The sequence below is a fragment of the Danio rerio genome, chromosome 17 (genome assembly GCF_052040795.2).
Source record: "Danio rerio strain M-AB ecotype USA chromosome 17, GRCz13ab, whole genome shotgun sequence".
In the NCBI taxonomy this organism is placed as follows: Eukaryota; Metazoa; Chordata; class Actinopteri; order Cypriniformes; family Danionidae; genus Danio; species Danio rerio.
Window position 1 is genome coordinate 13,479,311 of NC_141037.1, and position 17,516 is coordinate 13,496,826.

Consider the following 17,516-nt stretch of genomic DNA (forward strand, 5'->3'; position numbering starts at 1 on the left):
AGTATTGTGGAAATATTCAGGTTCATTCACAGAAACTCATCAGTTTAAGGACTCAAAAAAACTCACAAAAAATATAAAGATTTTACAATGAAGAATTGGTTTATGAATTTTTCGCAGTGTTCATGTGGGTTTCCTCTGGGAGCTACAGTTTTCCCCACAGTCCAAAAACATGTGGTTTAAGCAGGGTGCGAATTACAGGGAGGTTTGGGGGGGATTTACCCCCCTAATTAATAAATTAGGTTAAAAATAGTTTTCCCAGATCTGTCTCTTAACTAATAACATCATTAATTAAAATAATAGATAATACAAACCTACATTTGACCACCCCTATAATGGTTTAAACCGTATAATGGTTCATACGCCAATCAGTCTTTGCAAGAATCATTCCACAGTGTCTAAACCAGCAGATCTAGAGCAGCGATGGATATCGTAAGTGGTCACAAGACAGTTTTCTTGTAAAATAGGTGTTTATATTTATATATAGCCAGGGGCGGATTTAGTGATTTGGAAAAAAAAAAAATTATAAAAAAATGTATTAAAAAAAAATTTATATAAAAAATTTTATAAAAAAAAAAAAAAAAAATATATATATATATATATATATATATATATATATATATATATATATATATATATATATATATATATTTTTTTTTTTTTTTTTTTTTTTTTAAAGTACAAAAGATGCATTTTTTAAACTTTTGGGATATATATTTCTATATTTATATAAATGATACTTCTTTACATAATTTATACATATATCACTCGATCTCCTTTTCTGCATTTTATCGTAATGCAAAATAATAATAACATATAAAGCATAACATCTTCCAAAACCTTTAAAACTATTTGTTTTCTAAAAATAAATTCACAACTAACAGTTATAAATAAACTATTTTGTTTTTATAACTAAATCTTTACTGATTTGACTGCTGGACTGGTCCAAGATTGGGGGTGGGGGACACAAATAAACATTTTTACACCCTCACCATACATAATATGATAGAAAACAATGTTATATATAATTCATAGGTATCATTTATACTTCAAGGTATTTATTTGGGGGCCTTTCGATTTCCTGGGGTCCTAAGTGGCCGCTTACCTTGCTTATAGGTTAAATCTGCTCCTGCATATGGCCTAGTAAGTAAATATTAGGCTCATAGTCTGAGCAAGTAACCTTTGAAATAATCAGGTTACTGTAGGTTAGAATACATTTATTATTGCTCAAAACACTAAAAACTTAAATACGTTTTATTAATAAATTTGATGTGATTTAAATAAATAGATAAATTTAATTCACTGAAAGCTTAACAAAAAAAGTCCACCCCCCCTGATCGCCCATGTGTAGTTCGCACCCTGGGTACAAGTGAATTGGATAAACTAAATTGGGCGTAGTGAGTGTGTGTGTGTGTGTGTGTGTGTGTGTGTGTGTGTGTGTGTGAGAGAATGGCAGAGTGTATGGGTGTTTCCCAGTACTGGGTTTTGGCTGGAAGGACATCCGCTTATTGGTTCATTCTGCTGTGGGGGCCTTTGATTAATCATACACTAAGCCAAAGGAAAATGAATTAATTTTTTGCAGCTTCTGAAAATATTGCAGATCATTTCAAAAGTAAAAATCAAACCAGAACTTAATAAATTAAAATGCACTTTTAAAGGGACAGTTCACGCAAAAATGACAGTTCAGCCATCATTTACTCACTCCTTATTTCACTTCAAAATGTGTTTGAGTTTCTTTCTTATGTTGAACACAAAATAAGATCCCTTATTTGACTTGCATAGTATTTTTGTTGTAAATAAAACCTTTAAAGTGTATTTATTCAGCAGCAATGCACTAAAAACAATTGAATTAGCCATTTTAAAAGCTAGACTGAACACATAATGAAAATGTGCGACATCACCTTTTCACAAAATTGAAAAAAAAAAAAGACATGCTTCACCTTGAACAAATGGCTCAGTGCAAATTGTTGCAAACAATTCATACAAACAAATTAAGCTGAACATTAGGAAATTGAATTTGTTTAAATTCAGCCCAAATAAATTGTTTGCAACCAATTCTGGGGTTTCGTTTCAGCGTAGAAGGATTGAAACCCAAACCTTTGAAAATGGAGGCGTGACTATCCAAAACCACTCTCTGAATGGTCTTCTGGTGTGTTGTGTATCGTTCCCTGATTCATCAATTAAGCCTCTCTCATATAACCAATAAATATTTAACCAATATTGGTGAAATGTGTGCATACAGTGAGCGCGAATGGTCAAGTATCATGTGTTTTAGGCTGTAGGAAGGAGATTGTTTTTGTGATACGCAATAATAACTCCAGTCTGGATAAAAAGTGTTTTTATTCTGACATGGCAATTTAAAAATGAAAACAAATAGAAACCTAATAAAACTGACTTGAATTTTGAAGAACATTTATTTATTATATTTAATAATAACTTCACTTGTAACATCCAGGCAATGTGATCAGCCAAGGACAAAAAAGAAGGAAGATGAGACCCTGCCCCCTTCAAAAAAATAATAAAATAAAATTAATAATAATAACAATAATTCTCAATGAATATATAAATAATATCTTTTATAAAAATATTTGTTATTGGCCACACAATTTGTTTAATTTTTGTGTTTTATCAGTTTAAATGTGAAAAATAAACTACTAGTCAGTCAACAACTCGAACTGTAAAAATATTAAGTGCTGTTGAATTGAGTAGCCAATATATACTTTAACATTCCACTTTAAAAAAATAATTATACATTGTTAATAAGAGTTTGCAGTTTCTTTCAGTTATGCCCTGTTTTTAATTTAATTTAAAACATTTTTTATTTAATTTGTGCAATCTAATCATAACAAGATGGAGAAAATGTCATGTCATAAATTCCTCTTATATATATATATATATATATATATTTATAAGCAGTGTACAGTTCAAATCAGAATTATTATCTTTCATCTCTTAGCTCTTATCTTTTTTTAAATATTTCCTAAATGATGTTTAACAGAGCAAGGACATGTTCACAGTATGTTTGATAATGTTATTTCTTCTGGAGAAAGTCTTGTTTGTTTTATTTCAGCTAGAATAAAAGCAGTTTTAAATTTTTTAAGAACCATTTTAAGGACAAATTTATTAGCCCCTTTAAGCTATTTTTTCCCCATAGTCTACAGAACAAACCATCATTATACAATAACTTGCCTAATAACCAACACAATCTCACGGCAATTCGTAACTTTTTGATTTAGAGGCTAATTCGTATAAAGTCGTACGATCTAATTTAAACAATTTAGTACGATTTTCTCATCACCCAATGACGGTTGGGGTTAGGGGTGGGGTTAGGTGCCACGCCTCCTTTTTTAAATCGTACGTTTTTGTACGACTGAACTCGTACGAATTCGTACGAATTAGCCACTGAACTGACAAAACGTATAATACTTACGTTTCCCCATGAGATCAGGCTGTAATCACCCTAATCTGCTAACCTAATGAACCTAGTTAAGCCTTTAAATGTCACTTTAAGCTGTATGGAAGTGTCTTGAAAAATATCTTGTAAAATATTATGTACTGTCTTTATGGCAAAGATAAAATAAATTAGTTATTAAAAATGAGTTATTAAAACTATTATGCTTAGAAAATCTTCTCTGTTAAACAGAAATTTGGGGGTAAAAATAAACAGGAGGCTATTAATTCAGGGGGGCTAATAATTCTTCAACTGTACACACACACACACACACACACACACACACACACACACACACACACACACACACACACACACACACACACACACACACACACACACACACACACACACACACACACTTTTTCCATTTTATTTAACATACGATGAACAAAATTAACCCCCATCCTACATATTTTCTAAAAATACATCAGATTACAGAAGAAAAGTGGGTCACGAGCACCTTTTAATGTTGACTTGAAAGCCAAATGCGCGATCGCACAACTGACCAAAGGGCACTTTTAAAGTGTTTTCAGCTGAAATTATGCATATGCCACAACCGTCTGTGTCAAAGATCTCGGAGCATTCAAAAATGCCACTGTATATCTGATGCACCGTTTATACTTTCTCTCACCGAAACCCGAGTAAAATCACAAAGCTGCTTTCATAATTAGTTTAAATGTAGAAAAGCATTGGATACAAGTGTGTAATATTAGCCAAGGCACCATCTTGGCATCCTGGCACTGGCACGTTTCCCTAACATTCCTCATCTTTTGGCGTTGAAACATGCTTGATCTACCCACTGCTGATCAGAGATTCAGATTTTTTCAGAATTCTCCACTTTAGTGTTATAAAATGTCTTTTTAAACAGGCAATTTCAATGCATTTCTATCTAAAACCACTTATAATCACTCGTTCCACTAGGATTTGTTATCTGGGAACTAAACTGATGAGCTACAGTAACAACAGCTGACACTTTTTTGTCCGCTTGGATGATGATGCCAAGAGTGCATGACCACCAGTCCGTGCAATGTTACTTTAATCAAGTGTAAGTTGGCATCGACTCGTGTAAATACACTGCCAGAAATGTGCTGGAACTGCTGCCGATGCTCCCTGTCATTAGGCATTTCTTTCCGTGCCAACTGGAAAAGGCAACAGACCTCTGATATTGAATCTCTTTTCTTTGGCTGCTCTATATATTTCTCTCCTTCTCTCTCTTTCTTTCTCTGCTTCAGTGGCGAAAGGTCCAGAAAAAAACAAATGAGTAATTAACTTAACTCGCTTCTCTATTACAAGACAATTAGATTAACTAAAGAATCACATTCAAACAGAGCGTCGAGGTGATCTGTGACATGCTGCGTCTACTTGCTTTCATTATTCTGATTTAATATCTCTCTTTTGTTCTACATTGAAAATAGCCGAATTATCAACAGCCTTGTAATGCATTTGAATGCATTGTGAATTTAAAATAGTTTTTCTGAATTACTTGTAGTGACCTGTGCAATAAAGTACCAGTGTAGTAGGGTTGTCATGATACTGGAATTCGGTTTCAATCAGTCCTAAAACTAAACACGTCCATTTCCTGCTATCATTTGAGAAATGTTAAGCACATTCTTAAATACCACTGATTTGCCATTGTGTTTCTGTGCTCAATAGAAATAGTTGTGATTGGCCGTGAAGGTCATATGTGTGTAACAACAGATATTCCAGCCTGATCTCACGAGAAATAGTAAGTATATTATGTTTTGTCAGTTTAGTGGCTAATTCGTACGAATTCATACGAGTTGAGTTGTACCAAATTGTACAATTTTTAAAGGAGGCGTGGCATCTAACCCCACCCCTAAACCCAACCGTCATTGGGTGATGAGCAAATCGTACTAAACTGTATAATTTAGATTGTACGAATTTATACGAATTAGCCACTAAATCAAAAAGTTACGAATTGCTGTGAGATTGTGATTGATATTCCAACACTGGAGCGTTTTAAAGCCGTAAAGATCAGCTGCTATGTCTATAATCTGACGTAAGAGCGATCTGCTGATGAATCGTCTGATCTTCGCAGCTTTAAAATGATCCATTGGGAAATTGACGTGTTTAAAATTTCAGTACCGATTGGTACCGAATTCCAGTATCATGACAACACTAATTTGTAGTATTATGAATATTAATATAAAGTTGTCTTGTTAATTCCTTAAAATAATAAGAAAAACAGTGCAAAATATACACACACTGTAAAACAGGGGTCTCAAACTCAATTTACCTGGGGGCCGCAGGAGGCAAAGTCTGGGTGAGGCTGGGCCGCATAAGGGATTTCACAAAAAAAAAGTCCTCAAATGTCATTATTAACAGTTTTAATTATTTCTTCTGAACATGAAGTGTCCTGAACATTAATAGAACATTGAGTGAAGATTATGAACAGTTCTTATGAACATGGCATCTTTTGCCTACTTCTTGCTGCCAGAGACTTGACAGCGCTTCTTCTCACAAATCTGAACCACATTTGGCTTTAGAGCGGAAGCAGTTGAGACCCTCAGTATGGTTTGAAGATGATCATCATTAAGTCTAGACCTGTACTTTGACTTATTGAAGTCCTAGGGAAAAAAGTGGGGGAACTTACTCAAAACTTCCATTCCCTCACCTAAAAAAAGGCGTATGTATAAATAAAACACCCCCACCCCACTCCAGTCAGTACCAGTCTGTATCTACCTAGTGCACACATAGGGCTCAACCTGTGCAGAGCACATGCCCTTTTTAGTCTTGCATAGAAAGTGCCCTTCCAAAATGATCAAAAGTGCCCCCGCGACACGACACACCCTCGGTCCCGCCCTTCAGTAGGCGCACGATAACACCGCTCTTGAGTATGCGCGCGACAACACAGCTGATCAGAACGCGCGCGACAACGCGCATTGAGTGACAAGCGCGCTGTGTACGGATAGAATCAGCGGAGCGGGGAGCGCTCTCTCTCCCCGCTCCGCTGATTCTGTCAGAGTACAGCGTTCGGCGCGGGCCACAAAATATTGCACTGAGGGCCGCAAATGGCCCGCGGGCCGCGAGTTTGAGACCCCTGCTGTAAAACAATGCAGGGTTCCACACAATTCATTCATGTTGTCCCAACACAAATCAATTAAGTTAGTTTAAAGGGCACCTATTTTACCCTTTTTTCAAGATTTAAGAGAAGTCTTTTGTGTCTCCAGAATGTGTCTGTAAAGTTTCACCTTAAAACACATATCAGATTATCTTTATTAATATTGTAATTTTCTGCTTTGAACACTATGTAGTTGTTTTGTTGCCTGTGGCTTTAATACTGCCCACGTGCCTGCCAGAGTGAGCCTCAATCTCCACCTCGGCTGCGTCAGATACACAGCACAGTGACAGACATGAAGAAAGCATATCTCACACAATGTTGGTGAGAAATGCTACAGTAAGAACTTTCCCAATGATTATTTGATGTATTTGTTGTGGAGTTAATTCAAGTCTTTCTGCAAGGTGTCACACACAACAACCTTACAAGTTTGTAATGTAATGTAATGTGTGTATTTATATAATGCATTTATTGTGTATGGCCATACACCCAAAGCGCTTCACAATCATGAGGCGGGGGGGTCTCTCCACATTACCACCAGTGTGCAGCATCCACTTGGATGATGTGACGACAGCCGCAGGAAAACGGCTCCAGTGTGCTCACCACACACCAGCTATTGGTGGTGGAGTGAAGAGGTAGTTATAGAGCCAATTCAGGGGATGGGGATGATTAGGAGGCCATGATAAGTAAGGGAATACTGAGGAATTTTGGCCAGGACACCGGTGGTTACACACCTACTCTTTACGAGACACAAAGAGTCAGGACCTCAGTTTAACGTCTCATCCGAAAGACAGTGGCCCCTGACAGTGTAGTGTCTCCTTCACTTTTACTGGGGCATTAGGACTCACAGACCACAGGTTGAGCACCCCCTGCTGAACACCACTTCCAACAGCAACCTAGTTTTCCCATGTAGTTCACACACGCACAAACTTTTCATGGTTTTTGCACAGCAAATGTGACAGAATACATGTTAATATCCTCTGCTGTATGGATATCCGTTATGTTAATGTACAAAATAAACCTGATTCACGGTCTACAAACAGGGATTGAGTTGTCTTCTTTTATAATTGCACTGATACACGGCTGTGATGATATAGTAAAATCGGTAAAATCCCAGTAATTCATTACAAACATGCCCTGTTTTAAAAATGTTTTAAACTTGTAAAACTCATTCTTGATCACATTTGATGATGATTGATGAACACAGTGAGCTGAACAGATCTTTTAATCCCAGTTGCTTTGTGCACGTCCTGTCTTGTTGATATGATTATACGCGTTACTATGGAGACATGTTAATATGCGGCTGTCAATCAAATCGAATTTACGTCATGTTTTGGTAGGCCTCAAAATGGGAGGGAGTTAAATCCTATTTTAATGTTAGAAAAAAAGAGACGTATTTTCTTTTTATTACTCCAATATGACTGAGGACACACTTTACCTACACACAGCTCTGTCCAAACAGCTATTTTTCATGTTTTTTAAGTGGATTGAACATAAAACAATAAGTTTGTCCCATAAACATCTCCAGAATTGTGTTGTTTCAGCTTATTTTAATGAAGTAGTTTGAACAAGATGCAAAAATCATTTTTCGAGTGCTGTAAACAGCGATTAGTTTGCTTTACTTTAAGTAAGTAAACCCATTGCTTTTAAAGTGATTAATTGACTTTACTTAAAAAGTAAGTAAATATGTTGTCGTAAAATTATTAGGTAAATTAGTTATGCACATAATTATCAACAATACATTAAGCCAACTCAACCGTAAGTTACAATGGATTTCATTCATTCATTCTCCTTCAGCTTAGTCCCTTTATTAATCTGAGGTTGCCACAGTGGATTGAACCACCAATTTATCCAGCATATGTTTTACGCAGTGGATGCCCTTCCAGCTGCAACCCATCACTGGGAAAAACTCATACACTCTAGATAATTTAGCTTACCCAATTCACCTTTTGCGCATGTCTTTGGAATTGTGGGGGAAACCGAGGCTCGAACCATCCTCCAGGTTGGGGGTTGAGCATTAGGCTAACAACCCACCTCATAAAAACTAGATGATACAAAACACCAATATGGTGTGGCTAAATATCAACTTCGATATAAAATGGCCTTGGGAGTAAGCAATTTTACAATATAGAATATTTTACTAATTATAAAGTGCAATTTAAAGGTTTATCTAGGTTAGTTAGGCAGGTCATTGGACAACAGTGGTTGAAAATATATATTTCTCAAGGGGGCTAATATTGAAAAAAAAAACATTATTCCAGCCAAAACAAGACTTTCTCCAAAAGAAAAAATATAATAGAAAATACTGTGAAAATGTATTTGCTCTGTTAAACAGCACTTGAAAAATACTTGATTTAAAAAAATGTACTTTTCACATTAGGGCTAATAATTTTGCTTAAACCTGTAGTTTGAATGCAAACCCATGACTTTCAGTTCAACATACAGTAACTGATTCCTTTTCTTTACTAAAATTTGTAAATAATTTCAAAGCCACTATTTAACATTCAAGCTCAAAACATCCAAATGCAAAACATCTTGAATATGGCTAACGAGACAGAAATTGAATCCTTGAGTCTGAATGATCTAAAATGCATGTTAATATTTGCACATCTGCAGCATGGCAAGACAAGAAACATATGTATTGCTATGTAAATAGGTCAGTCTATATGGAGCACATATGGTATTACGATTCCCACTTGCTGTCATCCTCTAAAGCTCTTTTTTTTTTTTTTTTAATTCCAGTTCTTTCTTTAGACGCTGTTATAAAAGAATCATTCGAGAGGAAAGCTCAAAATGCTATGTCTCACACTTTCAACATCACACTGGCAATGCAACGCCTTGAAAAGAAATCGTCAAGACTCCTCAAGTGCCAATTATGTTCAGAGAGAGCAACATCTCATTTCTAAGCTCATTTTAAGCTTACGACAGAACATAAAGGTGTACGGACTGCTTAAGGAGATGATCTAAAATACATTAAAAAAAGAAACGACGCTCAGAAAGGAAGCTAAATGTAAAAGCAACTCAAAAGCCTGCAGTAAAGTTTGTCATTGTGATTTTATAATGTGTGAGGACGCCGAGGTCATGCTCACGACGATGTGCTATGCAGACTGATTTCTACATGGCAGACTGAAATCTACCGTCGGCTGTGAGCACTGAGTTCAGAACTATTTTTACTTCATGACTAGCCAGATATTTAATGTTTCATGACCATAACCCAGCGCCCGAGTGCGGCGCATGAAAAATGAATTACGCTTTTATGTTCTTTTAGGAGTGTATAGCGAACGGGGGCTCAAAAATAATTGCAAGCCATTTTGTGGTTCGTCGTCATCGGACACAAAAAAAATTCAATATCTTTTTCAGAAGCTGGATAATAATCACAAACTCCTTGGAGAATGTGCATTACAATCACCTCAGCTCAGATAAACCAAGTTTAAAGTCTCCTAATTATACTATTTTATTGAGTTTTGAAGCGTTTATAATAGGCTTACATCCAATTAAAGTCAAAAATCATATTTTTTCTCATAACTTACATTACATCATCAGCTACTTCTTTCTCAGTCTATGAAATGGTTATTTTAGGAGTCTGACCTCCTCTAATTGGTCAAATCATAACCCAGTCTGTTGTGATTGGTCGCCCACTCGCAGTGTGTGCTGGAAACCAAATACTCATTATCATATCTGAATTTCAGCTCTTAGTTGTAAACAGAAAATCAGAAAACAGCGTCTTCTCAAAATCTCAGCAACACAAACCAAACTCTTCCAGACATCTGCAGCCAATGAGGACCATATACTACCAGACAAACGTCTTTTCGTTGATCTCAGTTGTAAGTGCAACAAATAATAACTTGACTTCTAGTTGATCATTTGGAAAAGTGGCAGAAGGTAGGTTTTGCATCACAAATACCACAGAGGACCAATTTGAACCCGCACTGACCCAAGATTCTCACAAAAATCAGTCAAGTTTGATGAAGAAAATTCATGTTTTGGGGTTACATTCAGTATGGGGTTTGTGAGAAATCTGGAGAGTGGATGGCAACATTAACAGCCTCATGTTTAAAGCCATTTGTGCTGCACATTACATTACAAACCACAGGAGAAGACAAATTCTTCAGCAGGATAGTGCTCCTACTCATACTACAGCCTCCACATCAAAGTTCCTGAAAGCAAAGAACGTCAAGGTGCTCCAGGATTGGCCAGCCCAGTCATCAGACTGAACATTATTAAGCATGACTGGGGTAAGATGAAAAAGGAGGCATTAAAATTAATCCAAATAAATCCAAAAAACTTTGCCATTCCAGATGACTTTATTAAAGAGTTATTTGAGTAATTGCAGAGATGTATGGATGCAGTCACCTTTGCTTTGCATATAAGCCACTTCTGATACCAAATGATCAACTAGAAGTCAAGTTATTATTTGTTGTTCCTAAAACTTGCATAGTGAACAAGACTTTGGTCATGTAGTGTATACTGACATTATACAAATATATAATAAACCTGCTTAGATTTGTTACAAGAATTACTGACGACACTTTTCAGGAATTCAGAATCAAAACCTCAGTCTGCGTGCATACGATCTTTGAAACTTTGCAGATATTTTACACCACACAGTGCTAAATTACACACTATATGAAAAGTACTATGTGAAAAAGCATAATATAAGCCCTTTAAAACTAAGTTTTACATTCATCTGTGACCTATATCAAAAAGTTCACCGTCCATCACTTTGCTCCCCGGAGAGAACAACAGTACATTCTGGTTATTTAAAGCACTCTTGTTGAACCTGACATTTACAAATAGTATCAGTTAAATCTGAAGGTCACAAATGACCTTGTCCAAACACATCAATGATACAGGCTTTGTTCAGAATCTCCTACGGTTTTTGTATTATACAGTGTACTTCGCACAGTGTGCACATTTTCTGTATGAATACCTGAATCACCTACTGTTCCATTTTTGATTGAACATGTATTATAACTGTACTCAGTAGAGCTATGATTTTTTTTTATAAAAACTGGACTAAATTGCAAGGCAAGGCAAGGCAAGGCAAGGCAAGGCAAGTTTATTTATATAGCACATTTCATACACAGTGGCAATTCAAAGTGCTTTACATAAACAGGAATAAAAAAAGACAAGTTTAGGAACATAAAATGCAGACAATAAAAATTATTAAAAACAGATAAAAACAAATTAAAATGAGTTAAAATAGGTTATAAAAGAATGAAAAAGAAAACGAAAAACATAATAGTGCGATCTGTCGGACGCAGCACAGTGCTCATTCAGTAAAGGCACAGCTAAACAGATGTGTTTTCAGTCTTGATTTGAATGTGCCTAATGTTGGAGCACATCTGATCATTTCTGAAAGCTGATTCCAGCAGTGAGGAGCATAGTGGCTGAAGGCAGATTCACCCTGCTTAGACTGAACTCTTGGAACTACTAGTTTATATGATCCTAAAGATCTGAGTGATCTGTTAGGTTTGTATTCAGTGAGCATATCTGTAATGTATTGAGGTCCTTGGCCATTTAGTGATTTATAGACTAGTAATAATACTTAACCATTTTATATGCCTTAGAATTTGATGTGACTTTCTGAATTAAACATGCAACATGCTGAGCTCATATAATGGCATTTATTATTATTTAACAAAAAACGTTCTAAAGAATCCTACACCATTCAAATGCTTGGGGTTTGAAGGATTTTCATTTTAATTTTGATCCAAACTGGACTGGGTTTACTAATAGCGACGTATCTTAGCTCTTAAAAGCATTCCCTATGTGCAAAGCTTTGAACGCTCATCCCAATTTTCATGCAAGTTTCCCAAAAATGCATGTACAGTTGAAGTCAGAATTATTAGACCCCCTTTGAATTATTTTCTTTTTAAAATATTTCCCAAATGATGTTTAACAGAGCAAGGACATTTTCCCAGTATGTCTGATAATATTTTTTCTTCTAGAGAAAGTCTTGTTTTATTTCGGCTAGAATAAAAGGAGTTTTAAATTTTGTAAAAACCATTTTAAGGTCAAAATTATCATTCCCTTTAAGCTATTTTTTCATTATCATCATCATTATACAATAACTTGCCTAATTACCCTAACCTGCCTAGTTAACCTAATTAACCTAGTTAGGCCTTTAAAAGCTGTATAGAAGTGTCTTGAAAAAATCTATTAAAATATTATTTACTGTAAAATATTATTTATTTAAGATAAAATGTATCAGTTATTAGAAATGAGTTATTAAAACTATTATGTTCAGAAATGTGCTAAAAACATCTCCTCTCTGTTAAACAGAAAATGGGGGAAAATAAACTGGGGTGGGGGTGCTACTGGAGTTGCTGTCCATTTGCAAAAAGCTGAAATATAACTTTATATAGAGTATCCTGAATGTTTAGATGCAGACTGAGTGCAGTTGCAAGCTAAGCTTCATGCAATGGTTTCAATGTGCACACCTAACCCCACCCCTAACCCTACTCCTCACAGTGATCTCACTAGCTCCATTGAGTGCATTGTGTCTGACATTGCAAGTCTGAGATATGCAGTCTCAGCGTGCAAACCCAGTCTGCATCCAGATACTATTGGAATGTTTTACTCCTCACAGTGATCTAAAGTTAATAATGGTAATGTGACCTCTGTCTTCTTATGATCCATGCTGCTTTACCGATCATTGAGCACTCATAAAACTACTGCGGTTTTTGAGTGCTGTTTAAATTACAATGGTTTTTGGAACGGATTGAAGCATTGAGATGTATGCATTAACGACCTACTGAAACTATTTGAAAAGCCAGCCCACATAATTTCTTTTTTGACGAGATGCAATAAACTGATTAAATGTAAAACTAAAGACAATATCAATTTTTTCTACCTTAAAGTGATATTTTTTACTTTCTGTTTGTCAAATTAAAACAAAATATACCTTTAATATCCTTCAATTTATTGAAAAACAAATATTAAACGATGCAACCATCATCAGCCAAGATAACAATATAAAATTTTACAATTGCAGTTAATGCTGATATATCTCTTCTCACCACCCTCTCTGTGTTTATATATATATATATATTTACAAAACAGTTCTCTCTGGTTCTCGAATCTGATTGGCTGATAGCTGTGCGATATTCTGCAATAACAGCACTCGTACAACTACAGCCTCTTCACCCTTCTGTATTACTCCACACACATATAGTGACAGCAGATCAATAAACTCACTACAGTTTGACAAATATTGCAGCTGTTGGACAACATAATGTACATTTGAGACTTTTTTTAGTTGAGACATGTTTAGATTGCAACTATGCAGTTTATTTATAAGGATAGTGCCTTTTTTAAATATTTATAATTTCTGAGATTCTGTACATCTGCGGCCATAAGCCTGTTGATGTTCCACCACAGGATGGTAACAGAGACTACAAATGAGATAAGTGCATAGGGGAGAAAGTGTTGTGCTGTATTTGTACCATAGTAATCTGGAAGTGTTTGTTTTGCTTTGGCCTTTTCGAGGTTAATTATTGTGATATCCCAATTGCAAAAGAGAAATACGGGGGAAATCTCTGTAGACGGATGGCATTTCAGCCCTAAAATGTTGTTCAACATCTTAAAATGTGAGCAAAATCCCCTGTTTTGTCTTCATTTTAGATATTACGCTAGAGAATCATTTAATTACCAACTCTAAAATGATGTTGATGAGTTAGCAATGGTTCATGCTGTTTTGATGGTCAGCTGCAGATGTGAATGGTGAAAGAAGTAGTTTCTTGTACGAAAGTATTGTTTAGACTCTCCATGTTTGATTTTCCTTTTTTAAACACGATTTTGCTGTCAAACTGTTGTATAAATGCAATATCACGCTTATATCACACTTATATATGTATATCATCACTGGTGGGATATTAGCACATGCCTCCCACCAGCACCAATATAAAGCCATCATACTGCTACTTGTGCAATATTGCTCATACACACACACAAACTTGTTGTGCATATGATTTTTAAAAACAACAACAAAAAAGGTATTGATCTCAAATTCTTAAAAAGTAATGCTTCTATTGTATTTTAAGTATTATGCGTTAAATCTTTGCAAGTTAAGCAAAAACAGCCCACATAGCAAAATTTTTTCGGGCCCAGCTCTGGCCCACACAATCAGGTTTTGCTTGGGCCACATGCTGCAGTGAATTACGGTACATGACTGGACCAAGTCTTTCTTCCAAACAAGGGCCAAACAAGGACCATATCTGGGTCAAGTCTCAGCCAAGTTAATAACTCATAACTGGACCTGAACTAGGCCGATAGGTTGGTGTGTCACGATTGCAATGAAATTGATAAACCCATGAAGCATTGTACTTTAGGCACACTAAGTGCATGCTTTTTCTCAAAGCGATTTGATTGGTAGATTTTTTTTTAACTCAAAAATAATCGTTTTAGGTATTTTAAATGTGGGCTAAGGCAGGCCAAACTTACGTGGGCCACATATACATTTTTAACTTCTGGGCCAAATACAACATTTTCAATCTGGCCCAAAGTATGTGTGCCACCTTAAAGACAGTGCCACCACTGCCAAACCCAGGCCGTGTTTAGCCCACATGCTGTATGCCAGTGCCGGATAAAAGCCTGCTGTGCCAGCTTTATGCCAAATCTGAGCCAGAATTCTTTGCTACCTGGGAGATTACTTTAAATTCACAACACTTCATAACATTCATATGCCACACAAGAATGAATGCTGTATTACAAACACAAATATTAGCCACATTAAATATGCACTCCTTAAGCAACACCCAAAAGAAATGAGCTTGTGTTATCTTTCAGTCACACCGGTGTGATGCATCTCATAGAGCGCAATGGAAAGTGCATTTTCTCCAGGTGATAAACAAGAAATTAGAGATCCAGTTACACTGTACACTACGCCAGTCTCCTCGATGTGCTTTCTCTCCATCTCTCACTCCATTACGGCCTCTCCTGAGCCACAGTAATTCAGTATTCCATTAATAATGGACGATGTGTCAGATAAGGAACAAGAGCAATGGCTTTCTCATTGGCGAGTATGTTTTTTCCCCCCCGCCATGTCTCCACAATGCCATGGATGCACAGGCCATCTTGTAAATCATTGTTCTTCAAGGACGTGGCTTATCCGACGAACCAGAGTTAATCTACACCCGAGAGGAAAAAACTAAACTGCCATCCTGACATGGCAGCTGTGGGCAGACTTTACTTTTCCTGTAATCCTGACAGGAAAACAGGCCCGCAATGATGTAACGGGGACAATTTTGACAGGATGTCTCACCAGCTCTTCACACCGATACAGTTTTGAAAGATTGTTTTATCCAACAGAGTAAAAGGAGGGAAAAAAAAGACAAGCAAATCAAACACAGATTATTATACTACCATTTCAATGAGAACTGTTTTTGAAGTCAATTTAATCTCATAGTATTGAGTAAAAACAACTACACTTCTCATTTTGAAGTTATATACTGTAAGTGTAACCCGACGGTTCTACACCACTCACTTGCTGATGCTTAGCTTAATTATTCATTTATTTTCTTTTCGGCTTAGTCCCTTTATTAATTTGCGGTCGCCACAGCGGAATGAACCACCAACTTATCCAGCACATTTTTATGCAGCCGATGCCCTTCCAGCCACAACCCATCTCTGGGAAACAGCTTAATTATTATTATTAATTTAATCTCATAGTGTAAGTTTGACCTGCATAGCTCTTCACTAGCTTCCCTTCGTTGCATATTTTATTAAATGCACAAAACTATACTGTACACATAATTGTACAAAGCTGTCACTTGGGTGGTACCTTTTCAAAAGTTATACTTTTTTAACCAAAAGGTGCACATTGGCACCTTAAACCACATTGGTACCACATTTTTGTCCCTTTAGAGCAGGGGTTTTTAACCTGTGGGGTGCACTCCACCAGGGGGGCGCCAACACCTATTAAGGTGGGCGCGAGAATTTGAGGCGTGTACTCAAGTAAATTATGATGCCTTATGATGATTTTTATGCGTTTAAAGTTTTTAAATTAAATTAAATTAAATTTAATTTAATTAACGTTAGTTCCACAGCTAACTATAAGGCACCAGTAGTGTTAATGCATTTCAATAAAATATATACAAATAAAATGGACCGGGTAATTTTTAAAAATTATGATGGTGAATGAAAGTAAAATCGGTGAGCCGTCTGGATCAAATTAGCAGGATGCCCTTTTAGATCTTACACTTAATCTGAAGACACTATTGACTATGTTTGCAAACACATCAGTAGTTATTTGCCTTAATTTGAATAAGATAATAATATGATTAAAGTGTTTACGTGAAGTGCTTTTTGAACGTTGCGTCACCAGGCTATCCACATTTCCTGCAGAGTGTAATTTTGGGTGTTTCATCTTTAATTTTTCACTTAACTGCAGTTCGGCACTTTCACTCATAAACATTTTGTTCATGCCCCTAAATGACAAACCAGGGTATTGGGCATGAGTATGGTATTGACTGGTGGAAGAGTGTTGTTTTAATGGAATTAAATACAGCACTCTAAATTCAAAGAAAAAAAAATCTGCATTTCACGTCGTGTGTGTGTTTGTGTGTGTGTGTGTGTATCCTTTACTGATAGCTGTGTTTGTGGATCTTGTCGCAAAATGCAGCTAAAGGTCATACGAAACAGTTTTTACTTCAATAATGCCACTAATATATGCATACTCCACATGACTTAATTCCATTTCTGTTTAGTTTAATTATGACTTTGGCCGTATTAATATAATCAAACAATCGCTGTTTACATGGTAGATTCTTAATCAGGGTATTGACGTATTAAAGTCAGAGTATTGGAGTCCATGTAAACATACTCAATGTTCAACTCAACCACACTGTCAGTGATCTGCAAACTTGGCTTTGTGAAGCAGCATTTTCTGTACGCACTTCAAAAGCAATATGCTATGGCTCACGCTTATTGACAGTGGAAGATTATTTTCAGTTAGTCACGTCAGGGAAACAACAAATTAGCATG

At 36.1% G+C, this 17,516-nt stretch overlaps 1 protein-coding gene across 5 annotated transcripts in view; it reads right to left on the reverse strand.

Moving 5' to 3' along the window:
• snap25b (synaptosome associated protein 25b) overlaps positions 1–17,516 on the reverse strand; it is a 90,408-nt gene that overhangs the window by 39,590 nt on the left and 33,302 nt on the right. The gene's annotated exons all lie outside the window — the stretch shown is intronic.